The sequence below is a fragment of the Phacochoerus africanus genome, chromosome 11 (genome assembly GCF_016906955.1).
Source record: "Phacochoerus africanus isolate WHEZ1 chromosome 11, ROS_Pafr_v1, whole genome shotgun sequence".
In the NCBI taxonomy this organism is placed as follows: domain Eukaryota; kingdom Metazoa; phylum Chordata; class Mammalia; order Artiodactyla; family Suidae; genus Phacochoerus; species Phacochoerus africanus.
Genome location: NC_062554.1, coordinates 115,604,184 through 115,616,514, shown reverse-complemented (window position 1 = coordinate 115,616,514; position 12,331 = coordinate 115,604,184). Strand labels below are relative to the sequence as shown.

The 12,331-nt window shown below is 38.7% G+C and overlaps 1 pseudogene; it reads right to left on the bottom strand.

Moving 5' to 3' along the window:
• Positions 1 to 7,622: 7,622 nt before the first annotated feature.
• Positions 7,623 to 8,355, bottom strand: LOC125111480 (60S ribosomal protein L13-like; annotated as a pseudogene).
• Positions 8,356 to 12,331: the final 3,976 nt, after the last annotated feature.

The following is a 12,331-nucleotide window of genomic DNA, read 5'->3' as shown; positions in this document are numbered from 1 at the left end:
CTAGGGATCAAATTGGAGCTACAGCTGCCAGCCCATGCCACAGCTCATGGCAACACCGGATCCTTAACCCACTGAGCGAGGCAAGGGATCCAACCCACATCCTCATGGTTCCTAGTTGGGTTCGTTAACTGCTGAGCCACGAAGGGAACTTCCAAGATTTTTTTTAAAAGAAAGTTGATGTGTGACATTCAGGGCATTTTATTTGTCAATTTTACAAAATGAAAATGAGATCAAGAGAAGGAAGATTACATGTCCACAAAAATTAATGATGAAGATGGAAAGAAAAAAAAAGAGTCCTGGAGTTCCCATCATGGCTCAGTGGTTAACGAATCTGACTAGGAACCATGAGGTTGCGGGTTCAATCCCTGGCCTTGCTCAGTGGGTTAAGGATCTGGCATTGCCGTGAGCTGCGGTGTGGGTTGAAGGCATGGCTCGGATCCCGTGTTGCTGTGGCTCTGGTTTAGGCCGGCGGCTATAGCTCCGATTAGACCCCTAGCCTGGGAACCTCCATATGCCGAGGGAGCGGCCCAAAAAATGGGAAAAAAAAGGAAAAAAGAAAAAAAGAGTCCTTCTGCTACTCCTCATACTCCAGGCACGTGTTGCCTACACTACCAAGAATATATGGTGGAAAGGTTTTTCTAGGATTAAAAGTGAGTTTTTTAGAGCATCTCTGCTGGAGAATAGCATTGGAATGATCAGATTGAATTGTATTTGAACAGTGCCTTATAAATGTAAAAGGAATGGGAATGAGAAGCCAGCTTATCATAAGCATTGTCAATCATTCATAAAATAGCTAATGCTAGTAGTTGGTTTCAAATTATTTAATAATTGGTGGTACCTGTAGCCATGGAAATCTCTGACAATAATTTGGCAGTGGTTCAGAAAAGGAAACAGAAAAAGAGTTTTATCTTGATATCTATATATCCAACACTTACTGTTCTATGCGGGAGTTACCTGACAGAAGAAAATGATGGGCTGTTACACTTCTCTATTCCTATTACATTTTAAATCACATAATGCCATTTTCTGAATGATGTCTCTAAAACTAAATGAAAAAGATAAAAAAAAAAAAATGTCTGTCCAGAAGGCCCTAAATAAAGAATCAGGAGAAATATGTCATGGAAAACATTAATGTAATTTTGTGATCACCGACTGGTCATTCAACAGATGTTTGTTAAAAGCCTATGAAGGCAGGATAACTATGATTCGAACCTTCCTTGTTACAGACACAGTCACTGTCCTCAAAGAGTGTGTCTCTAGCAAAGAGATAAATAAACAATTATTATATATGATTCAAGGCAAGTGTGCTAATAGTGCTATGAGTGCTATGACGCATATTTTACATCGTCATAAAAGTGGGAAGGATTACTTCTAGGCAGGTCAATTGAGCTGAGTTCTGAAGAATGGTAGAAATTCAATAGGCAAGGATGAGGAGCAAAGAGTATATCTATATCCTAAGCACTCTTCCAGGTGTGACTATCAAACATCATGCATATATTAATGTTGATGCCACAACGTAGACAATTTTGAATTCCAGACACATTGCCAGGAATATACATCTTCAGCTCTTTTCCCTTATGCGGGTTTAAGAAGGTGAAAACTAGGCCAACAACCTCAAGGTAGGAGATTTGAAAAGCTTTAAAATATATTTCCAGTATTATCTGAGCCGTCCAAGAAGAAAGATGTAAAGTTACCAGCATTGGGGGTTCCTTAACATAGTGGCCAAAGCTGTTCCCTCTACAATATATTTCCTCATGGGCTCAGAATTCATAATCAGTTCTTCAGTGATTTAAAACAGATGGTAAAGATTACAGTTACCTCAGGAATGCCTCTGACAAATATGTAAAAGTAACTGAAGTTTTGAAAAAAAATACCACGTGGAAAAATCCTCATTAATCTCAGAGAAATAAAACACTGCTGCATCCATAAAACAAGAACATGATGCCATATAAAAAAAATTTCATGACACAAATAAACAAAACAAAACAAAATCAGCCCTTGTAAAATAAGGCCTAAACAACCTAAATGAAAACTGCAACATCTGGAAGATGATGCTGCAGAAAACTAAGTAGAGCAACAAGCAAAAAACAGATAAGAAAATGGAAAGGAAGGTGAGGGAAAAGGAATAAGAAGACTCATGCAGATGGACCAACATTCAATTAGGGTCCAAGAAAGCAAGGACAGAGTAAACAAAAGGGAGGAAATAATTAATGAGCATATTCAAATTGTATTGAAAGATGTGTGAGTTTCCAGACTGAACAGACATATGTGTGCAAAACAACAGATAAAAATAAACCCATATGATACACTCTGCTATATATAAAATAGATAATCAACAAGGACCTACTCTATAGCACTAGGGACTATACTCATATCTTATAATAAGCTATAATGGAGGAGAATGTAAAAAAGAATATATATTTATGTATGCATAACTGAATCACTTTGCTGTACATCTAAAACTAACACAACATTGTAAATCAACTATATTTCTATAAAAATTTAAACATGAATAAATATAGCACTGGGAACTATATCTAGTCACTTGTGATGGAGCATGATGGAGGATAACGTGAGAAAAAGAATGTATATATGTTTTGTGTGACTGGGTCACTTTGCTGTACAGTAGAAAATCGATAGAACGATGTAAACCAACTATAACAGAAAAAATAAAAGTCATTTAAAAAAAAAGAAACTATCTGATAAGGGGTTAATATCCTATTTATATTATATCCTATATATATGTTAATATCCTATGTATCCTATATGTATATATAAACTCAGCAGCAAAAAAAAATACAATATAAAAATATTCAAAGGACCTGAACAGACCTCTCCAAAGACATGCAAGTGGCCAGGAGATAAATAAAAAGGTGCTCAGAGTTACTAACCATTACAGAAATGCAAATCAAACCCACAATATGACATCACCTCACACCTGTTAGGATAACTATTCTCTTAAAAACAATGGTTAGCAAGCACTAGCCAGGTTGTGAAGAAAAGGAAACCCTTGTATACTGTTGGTGGGAATGTAAATCGATGTAGCTACTGTGAAAAACAATATGAATATTACCGCCAAAATTAAAGTGGCTGGGAGGAGGGGAAATGGGAAGGTGTTGATCAAAGGGTGCAAAGCTTCATTTATGCAAAATAAATAAATTCTGGAGTTTTACTGGATAATAAATAAATCCATATGCAGGCACATCATGAATTTTCAGAAATCTGAAGAAAAAGAAAAATCCTACCAGTTTCCAGAGACAAAAATATGACATACAATATGGGTCATGAATTAGAATAATTTTGGACTTCCGCGGGAGGCAGAAGTGTAACCTCAAGATTCCCCATCTTGGAGCTCCAATGGAGTCGCCGTGGAAATGAATCTAGTAACCATGAGGTTGCGGGATCCATCCCTGGCCTCGCTCAATGGGTTGAGGATCTAGCATTGCTGTGAGCTATGATGTAGGTCGCAGATGCAGCTCAGGTCCAGTGTTGCTGTGGCTGTGGTGTGGAATGGCAGCTGTAGCTCCAATTCAAGCCCTAGCCAAGAACTATCACATGCTGCACCTAAGGCCTTTTAAAAAAAAGGTTCCCTATCTATTGTGTACATGTGTACTATGAATATGTATACTAGGAATATGATGGATTTCACTCCCAAAATTAGGTTGTGTTATGTGGCACAGTTGACTTTAAGAAAGGCCTGACAGAATCAGCATAAAAATGACCCTTAAAAGTGATGGGTTTCTTTCTGACAAAGGAGATTCTCCATAGCTGGCTTTAAAGACAAAGAAGCAAATAAATAAATAAATAAATAAAAACTAAAAAAAAAAATAAATAAAGACAAAGAAGCCACACAGCTAAAAATGCCTATAGCTGAGAGGGGTCCCTGGCTGCCAGCAAGCCAGGCAATGGGGGTGTCAGTCCTGTGACCACAAGAACTGAATTCTTCCAACCCTCTAAATGAGCTTAGAGGTGATTTCGGCCTTGTGGTATCCTAAGGAGAGAACGCAGTCATGCTGTGCTTAGATTTCTGATCTACAGAACTGTGAGCTAATAAATGGGTATTGTTTAAGCCCTCAGATATGTGGTGATTTGTTAACAGCAATAGAAAATGAATACAGCTTCTCAGCAACAATGGAAGCTAGACAACAATGGAGTCATCCTCAACATTCTGAAGAAAAGTTACTGCTAACCTAGAATTACATAGCTAACCAAACTACCAATTAGCTGTTAGAGTAAATTAAGGATATTTTCAGACACACAGGGGCTCAAAAATTTACCTCCCGTGTATTCTTTCTGAGCAAGCTGCTGGTGTATGCTTTACCAAAATGAGGGCAGGGGAAGATAAAAAAGAGGAATATGTGCCATACAGGAAAATTCCCAGGATGTTGGTGAAGAGAGACCCCAAGATGACATGCACCAGACAGAGAGGCCACACTGGAGCAGTTTAGAATGCTCTGGCGATATTTTGTAATGAAGATTAAATTAAAGAACACCTAGTATAGCTGAAGAAATGGAGAGGAGATTTAGATATCTGGCAGAGAGTTGGGGCTGAATTATTGATAGGTGTATAGAAAACTTAACTGTATAACAACAGCATCCAAAGACAGTTATTGATTTGAGAGGAAATCAAAAAGTTGTGTAAGAATGCTTGCCATAGATTATTACTTGACTTAGCTGTTAATAGCTTTTACATGGTTGTAATAGAACATTTTACCATAGTGAGATTACAGTAAAACCCAAAGCTCAAAATTAAAAAGTAGCTGTAGAATCTAAAAAAACCCCAAACAAACAAACCAATGAATATAACAACACGGAAGCAGTCTCACAGACATAGAGAACAAACTAGTGGTACCAGTAAGGAAAGGGGATGGAGGAGGGGTGAAGCAGGCATAGAAGATTAAGAGGTACAAACCACTGTGTATAAAATAAATTAGCTATAAGGATATATGGTACTACACAGGGAATATAGCCAATATTTTATAATAACTTTAAATGGAATATCATCTATAAAAATTTGAATCACTATGTTGTATACCTGACACAATATAATATGATAAAACAACAAAACCTCAATTTAAAAAAAGAAAAAAATTGGAGTTTCCAATGTGGCACAGCGGAAATGAATTCAACTAGGAACCATAAGGTTTCGGGTTTGATCCCTGGCCCTCGATCAGTGGGTTAAGGATCTGGCATTGCCATGAGCTGTGGTGTAGGTCGCAGATGCAGCTCAGATCTGCTGTTGCTGTGGCCATGGTGTAGGCTGGCAGCTGTAGTAGCTCCAATTTGACCCCTAGCCTGGAGCCTCCATATGGCATGAGTGCCATCCTAAAAAGCAAAAAAAAACAAAAAAAAAACAAAAAAACAAAAAGTTAACAAGTAGAAAGAAAACAGGTTTGATACCTTATAAAATTTTTTCTCTTTAGAGGCATGTGTATCTTTCCTGAAAATAAATATTTTAAAAAAAGGAGATAGTGATCTTTACAAATTTATCAATGAAAATGGCTTTCATGAGAAGGAAACCTGACAATCTTCCGATCACAATAAATTGTTTTCATATTAGTATCCATTTTTTTGGCCACCCTGATGGCATGTGGAAGTTCCCAGGCCACAGATCAAACCCTCTCCTCAGCAGTGACAACACCAGATCCTTAACCCACTGAGCCACCAGGGAACACCACTGTCAATTTTTTAAATCAAAGAATTTTTTTTTTTTATTTGTTAAAGAAAGAGCACTGTTGTAAATTTTTGAGAAGAAACCCATTCGTTATGGCAGTTGGGATTGGAAAGAAATAGATTTAAAATATCTCAGGAAATAGTTTCAACAGAACCTGTTAATTGATGGGAGCAGTGATAACACAAAAGGTAAGAGAAAGGAGGGAAGAGTCAAGGATGGTTCAGGTCTCTGCCATGGACTATCTGGGTAGATGGTAGTACCGTTTTCTGAAACAGAAAGCGAAAAGACAGGAAAAGGAAAGAATGCAAGTTTGATTTAATTTGAGACATGATCAAATAAAGTACCTCTGGGACATCCAGACAGAAGAGACAGGTGGCAACTAGGTATAGAGAACATGAGTCACAAATTTGGCCTGGAAAAAGACAATTGGGAATATAACAAAATAAATAAGATGATAAGGGAAAGGAAGCAGGAAAATCCTTGCCTACGGACAGACTGGCTTTGCTAAACCCAATTAGAGAGGCTAGGCTTCAAAAGTTTATGGGAAGGTTGAAAATTATAACTTGGAGAAGTTGAAAAGTGCTAGAACTACTCTAAGGGGAAGGTATATAAAGGGTTAGGTAAAAAGCAAGAAACTGTGGCTGGCAGCATTTTAGGAAGGGGAAAAAATGTTTAACAGAGTTTAAAATTTATTCGCTGTGTGGTACGCCTTATAACTCACCTATTTCTTCTCATTAAATATTTATTAAAAACTGGCTTTCCTTTTCAGTATTTTGTGGAGCAGATTTGTTTTTTGGGAATGTGACCAAAAAAATGAATTGTGCCTCAAGGTTTGTACAGGGAGAAGCCAGACATGGCCTACGGAAGGATGGCTACATAACTAGAGGTAACATCGGCATATTAGGGGAAGCACTTCCAAATGTCTCTGGTGAAGACTAAAACCAAGAGAGAGCCAGAGAAGTCACTGTAGTTACTACACAGAAAGCTTCTGCTAGGCCCAATTGTTTTCTTTTCTTTTCTTTTTAAATGGTTTGTTGGTGGTAGTGTTCCTCCATTATGCCTTTTTGTATTTTTTAAACTGAGATTATAATTGACATATGACATTATATTAGTTTCAAGTGTACAACATATGGTAATCTCAATTCTTAAAAAAAATATATGAACAATAGAAAGTAGGGTCCATAGCCAAGAGCAAATATAAGAGATTGGCTCCAACATAAAGTTATCAGGAAGGCTGAAACCAAACGAACTAAGTCTTACAAATAAATGCTAAGAAGGGTGTGAAGTAAAGGGACTAACCTACTTCTTGAGTCCAGTGACAGTGTTAATTAACTGGTTACTACCTTTTTGTCAACAAGTGACCCATCAACTGTGATTTATTAATATTCTCCCCCTACTTTGCCCCCACGACCTTCACACCCTAGGCTCCTACTCTGCTTTATTTTAATTTTTATTTTATTTTTTGTCTTTTTAGGGCCGCAACTACAGCATATGGAGGTTCCCAAGCTAAGGGTCAAATCAGAGCTATAGCTGCTGGCCTATGCCACAGCCACAGCAATGCCAGATCCCAGCTGCATCTGAGACCTACACCACAGCTCATAGCAACACTGGATCCTTAACCCGCTGAGCAAGGCCAGGGATGGATCCTGCATCCTCATGGATGCTAGTCAGATTTTTTTGCACTGAAGCACAACAGGAACTCCTATGCTTTACCTTACTTCCTAGCACCTATCAGTACTTGAAATTGCATTATATATTGATTAATTTGCTTATACTCTGTCTCCCTCACTCTAAGGTAAGTTCTATCAGAAGAGGAACTTTGTCTTCAGTACTCTGTCTAGAATTGTACCTGTCATATAAAAGGAAGTCAATAAATATTTATATTGAATGAGTCAATTCCTATGTTTCTTCCTTTTTAAAAAAAATTTTTTTAACCACAAGATGCACTTTATTTTTTCTTCTCCACATCCTGTTCTGCAGCTTCCTTGGCCCTTTTTGCTTGTATGCCAAAGAGTCAGGCATTGGCACAGGTCACGCGGAGACTGGCAAAGGCCTTAAAGTTCTTCTCGTCCATGATGACTCTGGCTTTTTCCCTCTTGTACACGTTCCATATGGGCATGACCGGTCCCGTCAGCTGGGTGGCCAACTTGAGCTCTTCAGCACAGGTGTCACCCTTCTTGGGGGCTGAGGGCTTCCTGGGAAAGACGATGGGCCTGGAGCGGTACTCCTTGAGGCGCCACACATTGGCCTGCAGGGACTCCGTGCACTTGTTCCGCTGCCAGGGATCCACCAAGATCCCAATGGTCCGGGCCACCTTCTTGTGGATTCCGGCCACCCTCAGCTCCTCCAGGCTGAAGCCTCTGCCGGCATGCACCTTCGTGTGGTACCTGACGGTGGGGCATCTCACAACCGGCCAGTGGCCTGACACAGGGCATGGGTCGATGCGGCCAGCCTTGTCTTGCTGGGCCTTGGTGCCTGTGGATCTTGCACACAGGCTGGTTGAACCACGTGGCCATGCACTGCTGCCAGTCCTTGTGGAAGTGGGGCTTCAGGATCATGCCATTCCTGCTGGGCACCATGGCTGTGGCCAACGGGCCTCCTCTGAGGGCCCGTGGCAGGGGAAAGGAAGGCTGTTTCTTCCTTTCGTAAAAAAGACTTTTGGATTAAAACAAGTAGGAAAAAAATTGATTAAGAGGGAGTTCTTTCGTGGCACAGCAGAAAGGAATCCGACTAGGAACCATGTGAGGTTGCGGGTTCGATCCCTGGCCTCACTCAGTGGGTTAAGGATCCTGCATTGCCGTGAGCTGTGGTGTAGGTCGAAGATGCGGCTCGGATCTGGTGTTGCTATGGCTCTGGCCTAGGCCAGCAGTTACAGCTTGGATTAGACCCCCAGCCTGGGAACCTCCATATGCCGCGGGTGCGGCTCTTAAAAGACAAAAAAACAAAAACAAAACAAAACAAAAAACAGTAGTAGTTGATCATTAAGAGCCAACAAAGGTTTACTATAATAAACTCATAAGATATTCATTTTCAAAGTTATTACATTGATTTTAAGTGACAAGAAATTAGTGGCAGCAAAAATAGAAAGCAAAGTGTGGATTTTTAAAGCCTACATTTTAGAATATCTTAGAGGCAAATACACAACAGAATGGAATGGAAAAAATGTTTGCCTCTGGTAATGGAATGAGAAGGCTGGAGAACAGACGAGGCAAGAAGACTTATTTTTCACTATCTTTCGAGAGTACCTTTTAAATTTTATAGCTTTAATATTTCATGGGTGATGGAGCCCTTGTTGACATAAAGCCAGGATCCATTGAGCATATGTATCAAAATCTAACCAAGTAAGTCTAATCTTCAGAGTTTCCCAAAGATTCACTGAGATGAAGCTGAAACCATCTTCCCATCCTTTATTGCGACAAAGAGAAGCCAACTTACTTTGTTCTCAATTACCACACGATGCTAAATTCAGCTGCCTGTTGAAGCTTAGTTTTTCCCTACACATGACTCAGCTACTGCTTGTATTCACAATGCATCTTGTCATGTCGAACCCATTAAATCACCACCTAACAAAAATTTGCTCTCTCCCTATTCTAAAGTTTGGGTTTCTTGACTAATGTTCGGGTTTCTTGACTAATGTTCTTCAATTTTTCAGAAACAATGAGAAATAGATTTTTAGGCTGTGAAGTTCCCCCCACTCTTTCTTTACCTTTGGTTTTCCACAGACTTGCGCTTAAGAGAACAGAATTAAAGTTTCAGACCATTTTTTTTTACTTAGCTATGTTTTGAATGATTTTGATATATCTTCACTTCAAAATACTGAATTTCTGGAGTTCCCATCGTAGCTCAGTGGTTAACGAATCCAACTAGGAACGATGAACTTACGGGTTTGATTCCTGGCCTCACTCAGTGGACTAAGGATCCAACGTTGCTGTGAGCTGTGGTGTAGGTCCCAGACACAGCTCAGATCCTGCATATCTGTGGCTCTGGCGAAGGCCAGTGACTACAGCTCTGATTAGACCCCTAGCCTGGGAACCTCCATATGTTGCAGGTGTGACCCTAGGAAAATAAATAAATAAATAAAAATAAACCACCAAAAAACAAAAAACTGAGCTTCTGACTTTTCAGCAATAAGAAAATGCATCAAAAGATATTAATTACACTTCTTTACCTTTTCCAAGGAGTAAAATGTAATTACTGAAGATAAAATAAAGTACATAAACCTTAGTCAAGGGGAAGGAAAGAGTGAGCAAGATGTACGTGGTGGTAGGGGAGGAAGGCTGGAAATGGGAGTGTTTTTAGCTAGTATCCTATTTCCCTCAGCTAATTTTGGGGTTTTTTTTGTGAGTATTACATATATTTTACTGACAACATCAAAGTACAAGTATAGGCAATATCACTGTAATAAATATTAAAATTATGTATTAATAAAATGGTTTTAAAATATATATGCTCAAAGACATTTATTTTTAGTAAAGTTACCAGTTCCCTTTTCCTCCATAAATAAAGAGTGAAAAATTAGTAAGAACTTTTGACTATTACTTTTCTGTATTTCTATTGAAATACATTTTGAGTGTTTTCTTTCTCTTGGAAGTACTATCTTTGAACTTACCCTAAATTTAATACTATAAACCTAAACAAACATACCAACTTTGGCTTCATGTTCAAAACTTAAGAATGATTGTTAACCAAAGTAAATATACTCAATATGTACAAATGCCAAGAAATCACTTGGAATAAAAATACTCAAACCCCTGGAGAGTTTATTCCATTTGTTCCGTTCTCAGAGGTTAATTATCTGGTTATAGACTGAATAGATCCTTTGTTCCTTCTCATTCCAAATGTAGTTGCATCTCTGCCATTTAACCACTCATCTTCTTCTCCCCATAAGAATCTAGGAGAAATGAAAGGAAGAACCAATATTTCAGCTCTTGAACTTTCAAGAGGACAGTGCCTTACACAGGATAGTGGACCCTATGGTGTGCTACCCCAACTGACTGACAGCCCAAAACACTGGAAATCGCCATCAGCTGATAAGAAGTTCATGCTTCCTTCTTAAGGATAGTTCTCATGCAATAACTGGTCGATGTGAGGTTATAAAAGTCTAGCCTCTTGTCTCAATGTGGAATAAATCTGAAGGAACTCCCAGCTCCAAAACTTTTGGGGGGATCAGCTGAGGCCTCTAGTGTGACTGCATCAAAGATCAACTTTTCACATTGCCCTCATTCCTTACAGCTGTTGTCCCTAAGGGTAATTCTCAATAAACCTTTCTCCACAAGTCACCATCCAAGAGTCCACTTCTGGGGAAACAATCTTAGGCATATTTGATTTTCCCCTAGCAGAAGTGAACTGCTTTGTAGTCATATGCCTATATTCTTTTCCTTAACATTTCCCCTCAATTTGCCAGTGTTTTTGTTCCCTTTAAGTTCCTACAGCAGCATAGGACAAAGAATCTTAACAACAGCAGTAAAATGAAAGCTGGATTATTCATTGTCTATTTTATAGCTACCCAAAGCAACATTCTTGACTTTCTCTGTGAGTTGAAGGAAAAGATGAAGCCTGTGAAATTAAGTAAGGCTAACTGACTTTCATGAAGATCAAATTCATGACCTTGGCATTAGTTTACCATGCTCTGCCCAGCTGAGCTAATGGGTTCAGATAGAAAGATTAAAAGTGAGCTTTAAAGACTACTTCTATAAATCGTGCTACTTCCATTAAGGACAACCAGTAAGAGTAATCTAAAAATTGTATTTTTGAGAGTTTTTACATTTCTTCAATAGATCCTAGTTGAAGATGACAGATTGATCATATGAATTTATCTCCTTTCCTGCTTAAGAACCTCTCTAAAATTAAGAGAATGGGAGAAGAAACAATAGCAGATTAAAAATGTCAACAGTTTCTGAAACACTGAAATCAGATGAAGTAGCAGTAACTGATTTTGCAGAGCAGAAAATGAATAGTCCTGAGGTAGGGAATTCTGTAACCCCCCAACGGCTGGTACTCACCTAATCACCGTAAACTAAGTAAACAGAACAAAAGGGCCCAGAGGACAGAGACAACATAACAAAACTCCTTTTGAAATTCCGGAACTTTCAAGGAAGTAAGAGATTTTATGACAATTAAAAAACCCAAACAGATTTCTATAAAAAATAAACTGAGAATATAAAAGCTATCTTAGAAATTAAAAATATAATAGCCAAAATAACAATATGAGTAGAAGTGTTGTAAGAAAAATAGAACTACCAGGAGTTCCTGTTGTGGCACAGAGGAAACGAATCCAACTAGGAACCATAAGGTTGTGGGTTCAATCCCTGGCCACATTCAGTGGGTTAAAGATTTGGCATTGTCATGAGCTGTGGTGTAGGCCAGCAGCTACAGCTCTGATTCGACCCCTAGCCTGGGAACCTCCATATACCACGGGTGTGACCTTAAAGAGCAAAAAAAGAAAAGAAAAGAAAAGAAAAATAGAACTACCACATGATCCAACAATTCCACTCCTGGGGTAAACCAGAATTCAAAAAAGATACACATGCCCCAATGTTCATTGCAACACTATTCACAGTAACCAAGACATGGAAGCAACCTAAATATCCATCAAGAGAAGAACAGATCAAGAAGACATGGTATATGTATACAACAGAATATTACTCAGCCATAAAA